Below are 18,389 nucleotides of genomic sequence, written 5' to 3'. Positions count from 1 at the left end.
GAAATTATTTTCTACAGAATTTAGATAATTGAAACTTTTGGACTTCAAGACTGAATTCTCATTGCTTCATTCTACCAAAGAGAAAATCCCCTCAATGGGGTCCACTGAGGAACTGACTTGCCTGAGATTGTGCAACCAGTTTAATGGCTGGCTTGGAAGATGAACCAAGTGTGAAATATTTGTTATGCGCCTACTATGTACCGGTCACTTCTGATAGGGATGCCTAGAAAGATCAGAGTTATTCCCTGCTTTCTGGAAGCTTACAGTTAATCCCAGTTCAATACGCCACTCTGCTGGGAAGAGCTGTTAAGTTGCCTCATTGTGTCGACTTCAGACTTGAAGGGAACCTTAGAGCTGACTGCATCCAACCCTCCCTGGATGTATTGGATGGTGACATGAACCTGGAGAGGTTAGCTTCCTTGCTTAAGATCACATAATAAAGAAAGGACCTGAATTCAAATTCATGTTTGACTTTCAATCTAATGCTCTTTGCTCTGTTACAATTAGATCTTCGATCTGTTAATTGTTAGTTGTGACCCCATTTGAGGTTTTCTTGGCAAAATATTGGAGTGATTTTGCCATTTCCTTCTCTAGCTCATTTTACAGATGAGGAAACTGAGACAAACAGGCTGACCTGCCCAGGGCCACACAGCTAGGATGTCAGAAGTTGGATTTGAATGCAGGAAAATGAGCCTTCTGAGTCCAAGCCAAACACTATCCAGTTTGGCACCTACTTGTCTCCACGAGGAGACCTTCAGATTAAACTCTTAGCCTTATACATCTGGAGATAATAAGACAGGAAGGTGCTAGTCTCATTTGCCTTTATTTCCTTGTTCCAAGATGTGCTTCCTATAAAATGATGTTGGAATTGAGGCTTCAGTAGAACATCCAGTTGGAGTTGTTTTCCTCATATTTGCACCTCCCCAAACATATTATTTTATTAGCTCCCATTTTAAGGTTTCTCATGTTTTCCTGTGATGAAAGATGGCACAGATTTAGAGGGTCTTGGATACAGAACTCAGAGGAGAACTCTGAAAGATGATCTAGTCTTAACTCTAATTTGCACGTGAAGAAAATGGTTTGCAGAGAGTTGGTGACTGGTCCAAAGCTAGTGTGGCAGAATCTCTAACCCAGGCTTTCGGCCTTGGAGCCTGGCTGGCCTCTTTGATCCGGTGTATGATATTGCCAAAGTAATTTTCTTTCCTTTAATCTATCTTTGCCCTATGTGCTGACTGATGTGTTAGGAACTCAATTAATGGTTATTGAATTGGGTTGTATCATACCTTTGTTTTGGGAGTTTGTGGGGGTGGGGCCTGGCCAGGTGAAGGAAGTAGGAGCTTACCCTAGAGACCTTACCTGGATAAGGGAATTGAGACATGGCTATTGGCCCCATCACCTCATTGGGAATGGTCTCTTGTTCTGGCCTTATATCATCTTGGAGATTGGCTAATTATTCTTCCTTCTGTTTTGATTGTATCCCAGCAGTTTTGTGCAGTAGAATGGGTAGCAGGTAGTAACAGTAATAATTAAAATTTATATAGCCTGTTGAACCTTACAGTGATTTACATATTTTCTTTTGAGCTTTATAACAAAACTCGTGGCCTATGCCTTCTCTAGATTGTGAGCTCTCTGACAGCTTGTCTTTTACCTCCAAGTAGTCATTATAGGGGCCTAATAAATAGTTATTAATTATTTTAATGATAAGAAAACTGAGGCTTATTGACTTGTTGTCTTGTAGTTAGTACTTGTCAAATATGAGATTCTTACCCACATTTTCCTGATTTAAAACTTATCCATCACTATTGCTTATGGAGATTCCAATAATCCTAAATCTTATTTTAGCTGTTTCATATATCTTCTGAATGAATTCTAACAGAGCACTGGACCTTGAATTCAAATCTGCCCTCAAAACACTTCTTTGCTGTGTGACCTTGAGTTTGTCATGGCTCTGTATGCCTCGGTTTCCTCATCTGTAAAATGAAAATAATAGTCCAAATGAGATAATAATTGTAAAACATTTTGAAAAACTTAAAATATTTTATAAATGTTACCTATGATTACTACTTGATTAGAAGTAGTCTGGTAAGGGGATGTGGTATCCTGGAACTTGAGGTTTAAATCCCATCTTAGACTGACTAGTTCATTATTTTGAATCTGTGCACATGCAGTAATGAGTCTGGTGCATAACCCATTTGTTTTTTCTGGGATTGAAGGATTTTAATCATAGGGTCATAGATTTAGACTTGGAATGAATGAGATTTTTTAAAAAGTCCATTCCCCCTTCATTTTACAGGCAAATTAGTAGGTCCCCAACTAATCCAATCCTCTGCCTGCAGATCCTTTACCATTAGCTCCAACCATGCTATTCTTGTAAATGTACACTATTCATTGGTCCTGGGGAATCAGAAGTAGGGAGGTTCTTAGTGTAGAGTGAAGGGACATCATTTTCACATTTGAAACCCAGGTCACTTTACCCCAGCCACCAGGAAAATGTCCAGGAAGCAAGCTGCCCAAGGGAGCCACTGCTACCGTTACAGGAGTAACCCCTGGAAATTATAAACAAAATTGTAAACTAGAGAAGCAGTCTCATCTGAAGCTCCAATTCTTGACATTTCCCTTCAGAAAAGTTGAGAGGAATTTAGTTTTATTTTTCTACAGGGAGTTGGACAAATTCCCTTTACCTCCTTTTGGTTACCCTAAAGTAGAGCATTAACTTAAAATTTCCAACTTGGAAATTTTGGCATATCCATCTGTTTTCTGGGCCTTTGTAATTCTCCTTAAATAATAGTCTGTGGCTCACCTTTCTGTTGCCTTTGACTGTTTACAAAGCAGTTTCCAACAATGGCCCAGTGAGATCAGTCACAGTACAAGTAGTATTTCCATTACATTGATGGGAAGCTAAAATTATATTTGGAAACTGGAAGATTAGCTTTGAGACGTTATTTCTGTTGATGGAATGGTTTTCACGTGGGCCTTAGCTAATTTTATCTCTTATAAAAATTTCCTAAAACTTTTCCCCCAAAATACCTTAACCTTAACAAAGGGATATTTAAAGAATTTAGCTCCTTATTACCAAGGAAAGACTTTTTCCCCCCAAGGGGAGAAAGATTTTATTATACTGAGAATAGGAGCAGGCTAAATCCATGTGGTTTTTAGTAAAGAAAAGGGTATTAGCAATTAACTAGGTAGAAGACAATGGCATGGGAAGTGGGCAGATTATACCATTGATTGGTGGGCTATCCCTAAAAAACACTTAGGATTCTAATAGGCCTTAACGGGGGTTTATAGTGGAAATCCTTTTTAAAATGAAATTCATTGGGGACAGGGCAGGGAATGTTGGCAAAGGGGCAGAAAACATGAGATTGAGCTGTTCTAAAGTCTAAATTACCTTTGTTGGCTTAAATAAATCTGTGTGGTACAAACAAACAACATTTGACAGTTGGAAGTAATCTTTGTGACCAGGGAAACAAGTCAAGTCAATGTTGATCTTGTTTTTGAAGCTGGTTTACTGTTGTGGGAGATCCAGGTTGCAGTTCCCATTGGGTCATTTGGCCATGCTAAGCTACCAGCTCTGGCCCAAGAGATCATGGCGAAGTCTGGAGAACCTTGCTTGAGTGGGTGGGCAAAAGATGGGCCCTTGGGCTTGGAGAGGAGGTGGCCACTCCTCCAGACCTTCACATGGTCCATGCCTTTCATTAGTGCTGTAGAGGTCACAAGCTTTAGGGCAGATAGTATTATTTCCATTTCAGAGATGTAAAAACTAAGCTTGTCCAGGAGAGAGGACTTCTCCAGAACCATAGGGATAATAAGCGCCAGCAGTGGAAAGTCGATTTCCTGACTTCCTTCCAATTGCAGAGATTTCTTTGCCATGTCTGTCTTGCCCTGCCTGTTTTCCAGTGCACATGGTAGCCATGATGGAAAGAGCCCTTTCCCAAGTCCTCTTCATGGGCTGGCAGTAAGAGTGAGGACCCACACTTTGTTTTCTCTTTTCCCTTCCAGAGAGAAGAGACTAGAATCATTGTTTCAGGGCAGTGAACATTTGTGGCAGCTTTGGAATCCTCAGCTCCGGTGATCCCAGGTTTTAGAATTAGAAAAGGGCCTTGTGAGCTCTTTCCTAGCCCCAGACGAGCCCCTGGAGGGAGCGCTGAGCCAGTCGGGGAGGAGCCGGCCGCAGCCAGCCCTGTGTGAAGCAAAGACAGAGTCCCATTGTCCAGGAGAGTGGGCACACAAGGGATACCTGTGCAGAGCTGCTCCCGGCCTCTGGCTTCCTTTCCTGGAGACCCAGCTCGGCCACTGCCAGCGCCTTCTGCCAGCTTTCCAAACGCCTGCTTTTCTGTCTGGTGCGGACAGATCTTGTTCTGTAGGGGAGGGGGGGCGCTTCCTAAGGGAGGGTTGTGACTGCCTTCCTGTGTCTTCTGGCTCTGAGCACATGGCAAATGCTTGGGGACTGTGCCCTAGAAGGAAGCGGCATCTTGTCTGTGGCTGATCCCAGAGCCCTCCCCCCTGCTGTGGCCCCGGGAAGCCCCAATTCCAGCCACATCACTGGTCAATGCAGACGTTCTCTGGAGCTCTCTCTCTGTCTGTAGAATGGGTCTAATACCATGTGATGTATTGTGTGTGACAGTTTGTACACTGAGAGATGCTACGGATAAATTAGAGCACAAACTGTTGACTTGGGACAGGACTGGATAGTTGCCTCTAGATCTGCCAAGGGTTATGCAAAGCCTGACTTTGTGAGGGGGCTCTAGAATTCTGCCACTGGATGCCCAGTGTCATGCTCCCTCTGCCTGCAGCCCCTTTGGGCCCGCTCGAGTCGCACGTGCAGGGACTAGTTTTTCACTCCTTCAGCGCATTCTATAAATTGCCTAATTCCTGCATCACTGGTCTTGGTTGTCTGTCCGGGTGTGGGTGTGTGTACATCTGTATGTTCTCCAGCTCTCCCCAGAGCAGAATGATCAGTTTTTCCTTGGCTCTCTTCTTCGCCCTTTCCTGAGCCTGATTGCAGGGCCTGTGCCTACAGAGGCCCTGGGAGGTGCTGGGGGGAGGGGGGGAGGGATGCTCCATTCTCAAACACAGCTCTTCTGTCTTTGAGGGCTTCTTTGCCCCAAACCCTGGTCCCATTGAGGAGCCCTCGGCTGCAACCTGGCCCAATCTAGGACATTGGAACCCCTTCAGAAAGGTCATTCCCTTCTCTCCTTGAGGCCCCACGCTGCTCCTGCCCTGCTTTCCTGACCAGGATTCTCCCCGCGACAACTCCTGACTTGTCCTCTCAGATCATCTGAATCTGTCCCAGCCCCTGTGGCTTCAAGGTCGACATTAGATCTACTGCTTGTCTATGGGTGTTCACAGGATTATTGGGAGGATGCAGCATGCTTGTCTCCTTCGTTCTCTGGCAGTGTTGCCCTGTATCCTTCTTACCTGGGATCTCTGGGTGCCTCTGCCATGTGGCCCCTTCTCTCCATTCCCAGAGCTGCCACCACCCTTGGACCCTTACTCCCGACTATGGTAAGGGGCTCCTGACCCCTCTTCTCCAGTTGTCATCTTCCAAATAGATCACTATAATGACATCATTTCTCTGCTTAAGAAACCTTCAGGGACTTGCAGCACTAAATTAAGCATAAAACAATTTTGGCATTCAAGACTCTCCTCAGTCTGGCTGATACTTGTTTCCAACATAGAGCCTTCTCTGTCCCTTCTGCTGGACTGGACTGTGACACCATTGACATGTCTAAGACCTAACTCTGACATCACTTTCCTTGGAAAACTTTCTAATCCGAGACTTTGTATCACTTGGGGGAAAGGTTCCCCTCCTTACCTGAACCCTTCCTTTGGACTCAGTTTCCTTCATAGTTATTTATTACCCATAAATATTTTGAGAGCAGGCTTCTGCCATACCCAGGTCTCTCCAGTGCCAGACATAGCATTGTCTAACAGTAGACACTTGATAAGTATTTATTGGAATGAATTGGATTAAAATGGGAGGAATGGGACTTGTTAATGTGGAATAGCACAGAGCTCTTTTCACCAGAAATTTTAGTCTGTGGCAATAAAGCAGGCTCCAGTTTTCCCATCTCCTTTTTCCCTCTTGTAAGCTGCTGCTCCCCAGATTGAGGGAGCCATTTCCTGAGTTCTTAAGGCCCAGCAGCACAACAGAGGAAATAGCAGGCATTCCCTCCTAAGAAGAGTGATAAATACAGCTAAACACAGTCTTTCTCAGGAGCCTTGGTTCTCAGAAAGGACCTTCTAAAAGACAAAGTGACAATCTGTTTCTGGGGAAGGACGATGTGGGACAGCATCTCTTCCTAGGCTTTCAAAAAGCCATTTTCTGCTTTCTGGTTTGGCTTCCCACTGGTTCCAAAGTATCTTTGATATCCATCTGCCTCCTTTTCTTTTTCTACAGTCTCCTCTAAGGAGATATTATTGAGGGGCCACTGACTCGGTAGTCTCAGCCACCAACCTTTAGCTAAGGTACTTGACCAACTCTTTGGAGACTTCTGCCTACTTCCTGTTGGCAAAGCTGGGTCTGCTTATTTCTTCCTCTGATCAGAGTATTAACAAGTTAAATGCATTAGAATCCAAAGGCGTAAAGTGTTCTTTTGGCTGCCTGTTTATTTAAAAACATAAAACCATAACTTGGAGAATAACTTAGTAAGTTTTCTTGTAAGCAAAATAATTTTGATTCATAACTAATGGATTAGGACTGCATTGTGCCAATGAAATGATGGTTTTTCTTTCCTTTTAATAGGGGATTAATCAGTCTCCTTTCCTAATGTGCACTATAGAGAGACAACACTACTGGGACCTTACTCTTTTGGGTAGAAAAAGGACTTTTAAAAAATTCTTCAAAGGGGAGAGCAAAACCACATTCTTTTAGCCACCCCACCTGGGATTCTTAGAAATGGAGAGCTTTCTATTTAATCTATTTAATTGAATTGAAAACCCATGAACTGCAGCCACTTAAGGGCTACCACAGGATCCGGAAGACCATGAATTAAAACTTCACTTGAATGGATCCAGCCTTCATTTTGTGTAGTTCTTCCAAGATGCTTCATTTAAAGGAGCTAGCTGCTTGTTGTTTTTCCCTTCCCAACAAGACTTTGCCCACTGTTGCCACTCTTTGGCAATAGTAAAGAAGCAGAAATGACTCCACGTATTTCCTGCCTGGTCTCTTTGGGAGGCACACAGTGTCTTTGACTTGTATATGGGCAGCTTCTATGCTTTTTGATAATTAATCTGGAGTACCACCTAGTTAAGGGATTGTTCCCTTGCAATCTCCCACTATCTGTTTGGTTTTACAGGTCTGGAGCAACTCCAAGAGGTCTGGTCTCAAGAACTTTCTTGTTTGGAAATAGGGTCTACCATATTGAAATGTACTGGGCCTCTCCTAACATGCTTTACATTATGGCAGGTGTGCAGGCTTTCCTCTCTGTTGTCTTCCAGCATCTATATAGAGAGAAGAGGACTAGGACCATCAACTTACTCAGGAAATCCATTTTCCCACTTGTAAATGGGGGGAGAAGGAATTTGAATTGGGTATTCTTTAAGGTATTATAAGATTATGATTTATAAAAAGCATCTCTGGCAGAGAATTTACTTTTCCTGAAATGGAAGGCAAAAAAATAAAACTATCCCGTCAGATTCCTACAGAGTTACTATAGCAGTAGAGTACCTAGAAGTTTGCCCAAGACAAAGTCCAAGAAGGGAGCCCTTGGTAAAAATCCATGGCCTCATCTCTACATATGAAGGGCACCAGGTATAGACGGCAAACAAGACAGGCTAAACCAAGGAGGCAAGTAATATTGGCCTTGATCCAAGGAATTTCATGACAGTAGGGATTGTTGAGGAACTGGGGGTGGTGGTGGGAGTAAGCATTGGGACAGAGGAGAGGGAAGCTCAATTGTTTGATAGGTTTTCTAGGTCTGGGGGGAAAAAAGTCCATTCAGGATCCCATGGCTTATGATTCTACAGCGAAAGATCAAGAGAAATGGGAAACTCTCCAAGTGAAATTTTGAAGGCATAAAGAGGAACTAAAAAACAAAAGCTAGAATTGCCTAAGAAACCAGTGTGGATGTACAGGAAACTCATTAGCCAGCTGGGACTTTGAAAAAGAGATGTGCAAAAAAGGAAGGGTTTTCAGTAGTCCCTACATTCACACTGGTGAGGGAAAGTCAGAACCAGGTATAAGACCCCTGCTCTGAATAAATTGGGTGCTGATCATACACAGGAAATTTTACTGTTTTCTTCTCTGCCAAGAACAACCATGACCATAAGGGATAGAAATAAAAATGGCCCAAAGAGGGAATTGATACTTGGTAAGACTTAAGAAGAGAGCACCCAAGAATCAATGAAGGAAGAATTGGCCTTGGAAAATCGAGAGGCACTGCAGGCTTGGGAAAGATCAGCAATTCTAGGCCAGTGACCTTGACGTTCAAGGCACAGTTTATCCAGGGAAGGCAATTGAGAGAATGATCTAGGATGTCTTCATCATGAACCTGTCCTGTAAGCTCACCTTCCTGCCTCTTCCAGAAAGTTTGTGGGTACTTTATAGATGAAGGGTATCTACTGTGGTTTGATAGAAGCTTGACAGAAAGTCTCCAGTGGGGTGCCCTAGGGAATTGTGTTTGGCTCTCTGCTGTTTACCCTTTTAATTAAGGACTTAATTAAAAAAAAAAAAAGCATAGAGGGCATGATTTGCAGGTGATCCAAAGCTGGGAAGGAGAGCTAATCCATTAGGGGTAGTCAGGATCCAGAGAAGGCTTTATAATAGAAACTATTCAGCCAAAACTACAAAGATGACCTTTGACATGCATATAAAATTTTTGTGCTCTGGTTTACAAAATTAACTTCACAAGTACAGAATAAGGTAAGGAGGCATGGCTACAGAGCACTTTATCTGAAAATAAGCTGGAATTTTCTTCTGTAATAAGAAGTAGTATGGAGTAGCCAAAAAGCCAATGCACTCTCCTGCTGAACTGAGGTCAGGGGATAGGGCACTGGTGTCCAGGACAAGGAAGATAATAGTCCCCAGAGACCATGTTTCTTCCACCCTGGTCAGACCCATTGCTGAATGTCTTTGCAGTTCTGAGGACCTTGTTTGAACAAGGACATTGGATTCACTGGAGAGTTTCCAGAAGGGGAAAGCCAGGATGGCTCACCGAGGGTCTAAACTTGTCTGAAGAACAGGAGAAGAAACTATAGCTGCTTAAATTGGAGAAGAAAGAAAGGGGCTTTCTTGAGAACTGTCTTGAAGTCTGTTTTGCCCTAAAGAAAACTAACTAGGTGTGATGAGACAAATTTAGGCTTGACAAAGGAAAGATTTCCTAAATCTGAGAACTCTCTAGGAGTGGATTCAGCCACCTCTGGAAATGGTCATAGATGATGAAAGAGGGTCTAGGTAGGGGTAGAGGCTGGACTAAATAGCCCCTGAGGGCTTCCAGCTCCTGAGTTGTGATGTTGTGATCCTTTGTGAAGGACATTATTAGAGATGCAGAGATGGCCAGGAGCACTGCTACTAAGATGTTCCCTTACTTAGCTAGTAGAAGCTTCATCATTGGTCCCTCTCCAAGAGAGCAGTTCATTTCTAGATTTGAAACTGGGCATCCCTTTTTATTTGGGATGCTACAACTGAGGGTCTAAATGAGAGGTGTATAAAGCTTTGCTCTCAATCCATGCTTTGGCTCTTGGAAAAAGTTCTGTCCCTCTGACCAGCCAGGCAAAGGCACAACTGCATTTATTTTTGAATTGTGGACCATGGCCCATATAGTTTTCTTTTTTTGGTCAGGGATCGGGGAACGCCAGCAGCAACTCTGATGAAGAACTGAAGGAAAAGGAGTGATTGTGGGGTGGTTTTCTCAGCTTAGTAAGTTCTGTCCCTTTAGAATCTCAAGGGCTGTATTGTTTGTTCCTTACAATGCATGTACCAGTCTAGGTCAGGTTGGATGGCTCTGCTTGGCCCTGCCTAATACTAGAGCAGCAATGAATTCACTGGGAGTGTGCTCCTTACATGTTAAACACTGGTTATGCTTTGTTTTCTCTACAACAACCAGTGTGGAAAGCTGTTAGCAGTTCCACTTTTATTTATTGGTACTGCTAACTCATATGATTTCAAGTAGATTTTCAAGTGCAAGTTTCTAGAAGGAACATGACCAATGTGAGGTGAACAAAAATTGTTCTGACTCCAGGAAGGTTTAGGAAATAACTAGTGTTTCTTATGTGGAGCCCCTTTTTCTTATTGTCCAAAGCCCACCCTTAACTTACTTTGGGAGCATTGAAGCAGAGGAAGAGAAATCCTGGAAGAGAGACATCTGAATGAACTAGATGAATGAAGGACCAACATAGCAAGGGCTCTGGAACTATATCCTCAGCCTGCAATGATACCCTTGATTGGGGGGAGAGGGGGTGCCCCCATGGTGTTTCCTTAGGCACCAGCAAGCCTGAGAGGAATGAGGGATCGGGACATCCTCCTCAGCAGGGGTCTAGGGAGAATGGGACCAGGCAGTTTCTGTGGTTACTTCCAGCCCCATAATCCTATAAGGAACAGGCCTAGAGTTGGTGGTGGTGGGACTGTTAATGGCAGATTTATGAAACTGGCAGGAGAAGCAATTGGACCCCAAAAGGAGAACCAGCTGACTAAGAAACTGGACTGGGAATGAAGTAAAGGGATCTGCCACCTTGGTCCTTGGCCTGCTCAGTAATCACTGCTGAATAGTATGGCCTTGTGAACTGGAACATCCCAGGTACTTGGGGAGAGGCTTTAGAACCGGATAAGCTTCCAAACCTCCTGAGCCGATTCACTTAACTCTGTGGGCCTCTGGTTCCTCATCTATTGAGGAGAGCAGACTGGCTTATCTAAGGTCCTCTTATTTTTAATAGAATGACCCTAGGAATGGATTGCTATAGAACGGCCTGAGAATGGTCAGACAATTGTTTGCTTCTCCCACACTGGTTGCTGATGGTGGCTGCTATTCTCAGGGATAGGCCTGGTAATAAAACTGTAAAGAAGGGGACTCTACTCCCAAGAGCATCCCCAGCCTCCCCAAACTCGGGCAAAGCTCAGCTTCGCAGGCTGGGGAGTTGAGCTCTGGGGCTCTGAGCCAAGCTTGCTAATAATAACATAATGAATGAGGCCCAGGAAGTCAACACAACGGGTCTTAAAGCTGAGCAGCGTGAGGCCTTGGAGCACAGTTCTACTGTTTGGAGATTAGGTCTCCTCAGGATGCATGTTGGGACATGAAGGAAGGCTGCTAATTGACTTTCTTTGAAAGGGCAAGAAACCCTTTTTAAAACTCTGATAATGAATTAGCCAGCGTCTTGCCTTGCCTTTTGTTTCTGGCCAGGAAGCATTCTGCCCTGTTATTTAGTAATGAATTTTAGGAGCTCCAAGGAGAGCAATCATATGCCCTATTTAGGCTAAGCCCAGGTTCTCATCTAGATTTGTGGGGTAAGAGATAGTAAAGATTTGGCATAAAGCTAATGCTTTCTCTAAGTGATAGCACTGCCCCTAGGCTTAGAAATGCACCAAATCCATTTGGCAAAAAGAATTCCAGAATAAAAACTCAGCAGCTGAGATTTGGAGTGTGGTTTTCTTTCTTCCTGAAAGAGCTGCTAACTGTAATCTGCCCTCCACAGAAGTCAGAGTTGTACACTTTACTGAATTATGGAATTTTCTTTTCTGTTATACCAAAAGTCGTAATCATAGATGTGAGATCAGCAAACTGATGATCTGTTTCTTTGCTATTTCTAGTAGTTGGATTCTGTACTGAGGAGAGAGGGTTAAGGAAGCTGATAGGGAATTTAGTAAGGTGGACCCTTACAATTTGGGAAAAAGTCAGAAAATCTGAAATAACTTCCTAGAATCAACTCATGGATGAGATTAATCATTTGTGGAATTATTCCCCCAAAATGATACACCCAAGATGGACTGCTTATTATGTTGCTGATGAACCTGGGGCATTTTCTAAAAATCACTGGTGTACATCCTAAAATCTTATTCTACAGACATCACTTTATTGTAAAAGAAGCTACATCTGTCCTATCCATTACCAAGACATATTAGGGTAATAGAAGCTTTTTTGAAAACTTGGAGTCACCAACAGTCTAAAGCCATGATCAGAGTGCATTGGTTGAAGAAGCCAGAAATTTTGTCTGGAGAAATTGTGGCAGACATAGAAGCATTTGATTAGGTGAGCAGATAAAGGATTGGTCTTATACTGCTTTGTATCATTAGGCAGCTTTTTAGCTCAATATCGGAAAGACTGAAAAAATTAGAGCTGCTCTGAACTAGACAAAGCTGTTTCAGGACACAAAGAAATTCTGATCAAGGAAAATTTTCAAGTAGAATCTGAGGAATCATTTTTCCAGGTAAATTGTCAACAGTATTTTTGTAGATTGTCAACAGTATTTTTCGTACTGGTATAACTTGATCACTCAGGTCCTTAATGAACAACTGCAAGTTTGTAAAATGAGACTGGTTCATCATTATTCAGCACTATCCTAGAGAAGAGAAGCACTTTGGGGCAGAAATGAATCCATTAATTCAGTGAGCTGAAAAGTCACTTTGTGAGAGAGCAGCCATAGGTCATCAGGCCACCTTAGTTCAGGTGAATTATCCCACAAAGCTATTGTTCTAGACGGATTCATTACTTACCAAGCTGCCCTCTAAGCTTTGACTGGTTCAACTCATTGATTGTTTATTTGGATGACAGCTTCCATGGCTTGTGGCTTCTATATGAAGTGAAATTGAGTCAAGATCCCAAATGGTGACCATTCCTCCTTCTAGGACTACCCTGAGGCTCCACTTCCTGAAAAAGGGAGGGATTAGGCTATATGGCCTAGATACCATTCCCTTCATGCTCAATGATGCAATAATTTCTGCAGGCTTCCCTGATGGAAAACTGTGAGGTGTCTTGGAAGTACAGGCTTGGGAGGCAAGGCTGGACCAAGCCTATGAAGATCTGGGACTTTGAGTGAATTGTAAGCTCAGAAGTCAACGTTAGGCCCTGGCAGCCCAGGGAGTTTGTCTATTCTTGGGATGCATTAGTTTAGGCAGACTATCCGTGAGCGTCCTGCTCTCTGTCAGGCACGGTCTGTTTGCTCCACATTTTAGGTAGGCCATTAACAGATGGGAGTGGATCCAGAGGAGAAAGAACGAGGACTAGATACTGCACCATGCAAGAAAGAGAAGAAAGCTTAATGGAGATAGGCTGTGCTGCTGCTTTCATATACTTGACTGCCAATCGTACAGAGAAGGGACTGAACTAGTTCCATTTGGACCTGTGGGGCAGCACTGGGGACAATGAGGGGTTGGAGAGGCATTAGAAAAGCAGATTTCTTAACCAGTAAAAGCTGTGTAATATTTATTTTAATTTTTTATTTTATAATAACTTTACTTTTCCAAATACATGCAAGGATAGTGTTCAACATTCACCTTTGGCAAAACTTTGTATTCCAAATTTTTCTCCCTCTCTTCTCTCCATCTTCCCTCCCCTAGATAGTAAAGAATCCAATATCTGTTAAACATGTGCAATTCTTCTAAACATATTTCGGTAATCATCATGCTGTGTAAGAAGGATCAAATCAAAAAGGGGAAGCAAGACAAGATGAAAATATTATGTTGTGATCATCCTCAGTCCCCATAGTTCTTTCTCTGGATACAGATGGCTCTCCTCATCACAAGTCTATTGGAATGGCCTGGATTACTTTATTGTTGAAGAGAGCCACGTTCATCATAATTGATCATTATATAATCTTGTTGTTGCATGTATAATGATCTGGTTCTGCTCATTTCATTCAGCATCAGTTCCTGTAAGTCTCTCCAGGCCTCTCTGAAATCTTCCTGCTGATCATTTCTTCTAGAACAATAATATTCTATAATATTCATATGCCATAATTTACTCAGCCATTCTCCAATTGATGGGCATCCACTCAGTTTCCAGTTCCTTGCCACTACCAAAAGGACTGCCACAGACATTCTTGTACATGTGGGATCTTTCCCTCCTTTTATGAAAAGAGCTGTATAATTATAAAGACTTAACCCAGCCCTAGAGAAACACTGAGAAAGGACACTTCCCTCCCTCCTTCAGAGAAAGCTGCACACTGTCGATCCCTATGTGTGGTAGCTTCCTTTTGTGGTTCTGCTTCTCCGCTGCCTTTTTTCTCAGGGGTGGGAGAGAGGAGGGACACTTAGAAGTGAAAGTGATGTCAGAACCAGATGCACAATAAGAGGCTCCTCCAAAGTGGAATGGGCTTTGCTGCACGGAGGGACTCTGTGATTCCGTGCGATTCCAACAATGACACAGCTCTGTTAGGCTGCTCTCTGCACTCGGAGGGGACAGAGGCCGAGAGCTCATCCGTGTGGGAGGGCTGCCAAGGGCTGCATAGACTATATATACCCCTGAGCTTAGCATCTTCAGGAAAGGAAATAAAGCCCCTTAAGGAATGAATAGACCAGAAAACCACCAGTTGCTACATTTGTGGTGCCCCTTTATTTGTTCATTTCACCCTTTATTTAGCTGGGTTACTTGGTCCAAGGCTTTGAGCCTGTTTTCTTTGAAAATGGTTTCTTCAAGAGTGTTTGAGCCTCACCATTGGGAAACATAGCAAAGTTTAGGCTTCATTTATTCCTTCAAAGCATAAGTTGTCAGGGGTATCCTGGTTGGAGAAATAATACTTGGGATTAGTCTATTATGAACTGCTGACCAGATACATTAAAAGGTGTGTGGAGTGGCAGCAAGATTATATGATGATCAACTCTGAAGGACGTGACACTTTCCAACGTGAGATGATTCAGGCCAGTTCCAATGATCTTGTGAAGGAGAGAGCCATCTACATCCAGATAGAGGATTGTGGGAACTTTGGTTCCACCTTTTATTTACCTCTTGTTGGCTCCCTTGATGCACACATGATGAGCACCCTGGCTCACAACTTCACTTCTTACCTGGACTAATTACTGCATCTGCCTCCTCTCTCCTATTTCCAGTTGGTCCTCCACAAGTCACCAAACACATGGCTCATCCAGGCCCTTGCTTCCAAAAGCTTCCGTGGGCAACGTTGGTAGTGGGCAACAAGAAACTAGAACCATATTTTAATACAAATTTTAGTCTTAAAAAGACTTTCTGTTGCTCCTCCTTGTACCCTCTATACTCCAGGCAAATTGACTCACCTTGCTCTTCTCTAAACATGGCATTCCGGCTCCTGGCCCCATTCATGATCCATCTCCAGTTCTACTTCCTCCAGGAGCCCTTTTCTCAATCTTTCCCCAGCCCAACCATCAGCATCCTCCAGGGAGTCACTTCACCTGCCTGGCTCCTCTTCTGTGTCTGTGTTGTTTCTTTATTAGAATAGAAATTCCAAGAGGAAAGGGACTGTTTCTTTTTTTTTTTTTTTTTTTTGACTTTGTGTCCCTGGCACATAATGGATACTTACCAATGCTTTTTGAGTTAACGAAATGAATTCAAGTTGGGATGGCTGATGTTCAAATCTTCTGGCTTCCCAGCATGGGTTCTTCTAGCCCACTTTTCTTTCTTGACAATATTTGGTAGATGTAGGGTTTTGTCTTTGTAGTGGCATTTCTTGGTGTATTCCAGGGACCTCCAGGAGCCTTTCAGGGAATCCATAAGGTCAAAAGTACTTCCACAATAATATTAAGCTGCTTTTATTTCTAATATGCTAACTATTGATAGGTCTATAACTCACAGAAACAAAATTCTTTTTTAAAAAATTTAATAGCATTTTACTTTTCCAATTACATGTAAAGATAGTTTTCAACATTCACTTTTGAGTGAAATTAAGTTTTGAATATTTTTTTCTTCCTCACTTCCCTCACCTCTCCTCTCCACAAAGCAACAAGCAATCCTTTATAGATTATACATGTACAATCATTTCCTTATAAGTTATGTTGGGAAAGAAAAATTGGAACAAAAGGGAAAAACAAAAAAAGGTAAAACTATTATACTTCAATCCACATTCAGTCTCCATAGTTTTCCTCTCTGGGTGCAGATGGCATTTTCCATCTCAAGACTATTGGAGTTATCTTAGGTCATTATTGCTGAGAAACAAAAGCTCTTTGGAGTATCCTCAAATTTGTAAGAAAATAAGAGACACCCTGAAATTGAAAAGGTTTAAAAGTGCTGCTTTCTGATAACTCCAAATTTCTTGAGCCCCAAGCACCACCCTGCTACCTGCCTACCACCACAAGATCCTATATTCCTCCCAAAGTCCCTTTTGAATAAATAATTTTGTTTTGACACAAATAGTTTAATGTTATTAATAGGAAATATGTCTGCTTTTGTTTTAATAATTTGGTGCTAAAATCATCCAATGTATTTGATCTGAGTTTTGTTGACAATTTGAACTATAACTAGGGCAGAGAAATTAGGTTTTGTCCTAGGGTGCTGAGTTTATAGAGCCCTTATCTTTTTTTTTTTTTTAATAGCTTTTTATTTACAAGATACAAGGGTAATTTTTCAGTATTGACAATTGCAAAACCTTTTGTTCCAACTTTTCCCCTCCTTCTCCCCATCTCCTCCCCCAGATGGCAGATTGACTAATACATGTTAAATATGTTAAAGTATAAATTAAATACAATATAGGTGTACATGTCCAGTTGTTTTGCTGTACAAAAAGAATCGAGCCCTTTTCTTTCAAAGGAACATGTGAACAATTAAACAGCACCTAGCTATTAAGAATGATTAGCTAAAATGGGAAACTCTCAAAATGGTGGTCTCCTCAACTGGCTTCAGCCTCCTTTTTTATCCTAGGGTTGTTGACCATGGGGATTTCTTCTATCCATCTGCTATGTTTAACAGTGTATTTTATGACTGACTCCAGCTCTATATCATGTCACTTGCCCAGAGCTCAGGGAATTTAATCTTCCTCAAAATAGCTCTTTGGTCTCTTGTCTCTCCCAGCTCACAAATCTCCTATGGCTCCCTATTGCCCAAAGGATAAAGTGTTGTGAACACTCCTTACTATAGTAGCGGCTCCTTTGCTTTTCTGTGATCTCCCTTTGGAAGGCCCTCTCTTCCAATTCCATTGTTCCAACTCTACCTTGTTTCAATCCTGTCCATTCTTTGAGGCCTACCTCAAAAATGGAGTTTTCCACCATCCCACAATTGGATATGATTCTTCTCCTTGAAGCCACATAAGTTTTTGTGTTAAGAGTACTTTGTGTGGCCAGTAGTCATTTCAAGGGGAAGAATAGTGGAGGTATAAAAGCTGGACTCCCTGGCTCAGTCATTGAACTTCTGAGCCTTGTCTTTCCTCTCTGTAAAAGGGAATAAGAGCTTTTAGATTTTATTTCATTTCTCATTTTTGGGCAATCACAGGCATTTGTGCAGTTCACTGTCTGTGGCTGCCTTTGGCTGTCTTTTTCCTCATAGATGAGTGGATGTCATTGTACTGACTCCTGCGTTGATAGTCTCATTCCAGGACAGCTGAATTAACGGACCATCTAGTTCTGGGAAGAGCCCAGGGCCAGATTCCCAGGGCCTTGCTCCAGCCCATCCTTCAGCAGCAGCAGCGGTAGATTGTAGGGAGTGACCAGAAATGCATTGGAAGGCAGTGGGAATGAGGCTGGGGGATGAGGGGGAGCGAGCCGCAGAAGAGCCCTTAGTGGCTGGCTCTGGAGTGGACAGGTGACTGTGCACCATGTCTTAGAAGGGGATTCTACCAGTGACGCTGCAGCCGACCTCTAGTGGAGTTCTGTTACTTTGGCACCTTCCTCATCCCTATTCCCCAGGCACCCAGTGACCGTAGGCCTGCCCAAAGCCCCCTGCTGCAAGAGTGGCCCCTTAGCCAAATGTCCCAGGATAAGAAAGCTTATTCTTTCACTTGCTGGAGTTCAACTTTTAAGGGTTTTGTGCTCTGGCTCAACCAGTTCACATTGGGTTTTCTTTCTGTGTGAATAATTGATTGTCCCTGGGAGTGTTTACATTTTAAAAGGCAACTTTTGTTTAACTAAATCTCTGCTGAGAATTTCTGCCCACTTCTGGGGACTGGGGGCAGAATGGATGTTTGTTTTTATTTTGGGGGGAGAATGACAAATCTTCTAAATAGAATTCATTTCATGGTCTTGGTTTCCATTTTAAAATTCCTTTTGTGAAAAATGAGATCATCTTTTTAATTAGGTCTGATCTCCTGGAGTATCCAGATTAGTGTTGCTTAGGGATCGTTTTGTATAAAGGGCCATAGTGGAAAGAACACAAGACTTGCCGTGGGGTCATCCCAGCTCTACATATTTGATAGCCATGTGGCTATGGGCAAGTATTAGAATCACTGAGACTCAGTTTCTTCCAAGTAAAATGTAAATCGTGACATTTGCAATAGCTGTGGCTCAGGGCTGCTGTGAAAACTGCATGCTAAACCTGTAAGCATTGTTGCGATAGAAGATT

At 42.7% G+C, this 18,389-nt stretch overlaps 1 protein-coding gene across 6 annotated transcripts in view; it reads left to right on the top strand.

Moving 5' to 3' along the window:
• Nucleotides 1-18,389, top strand: part of SZRD1 (SUZ RNA binding domain containing 1) — a 30,566-nt gene that overhangs the window by 5,802 nt on the left and 6,375 nt on the right. The gene's annotated exons all lie outside the window — the stretch shown is intronic.

This window comes from Antechinus flavipes, chromosome 3 (genome assembly GCF_016432865.1).
Source record: "Antechinus flavipes isolate AdamAnt ecotype Samford, QLD, Australia chromosome 3, AdamAnt_v2, whole genome shotgun sequence".
Taxonomy (NCBI): Eukaryota; Metazoa; Chordata; class Mammalia; order Dasyuromorphia; family Dasyuridae; genus Antechinus; species Antechinus flavipes.
This window is presented reverse-complemented; position numbering and strand designations above follow the sequence as displayed.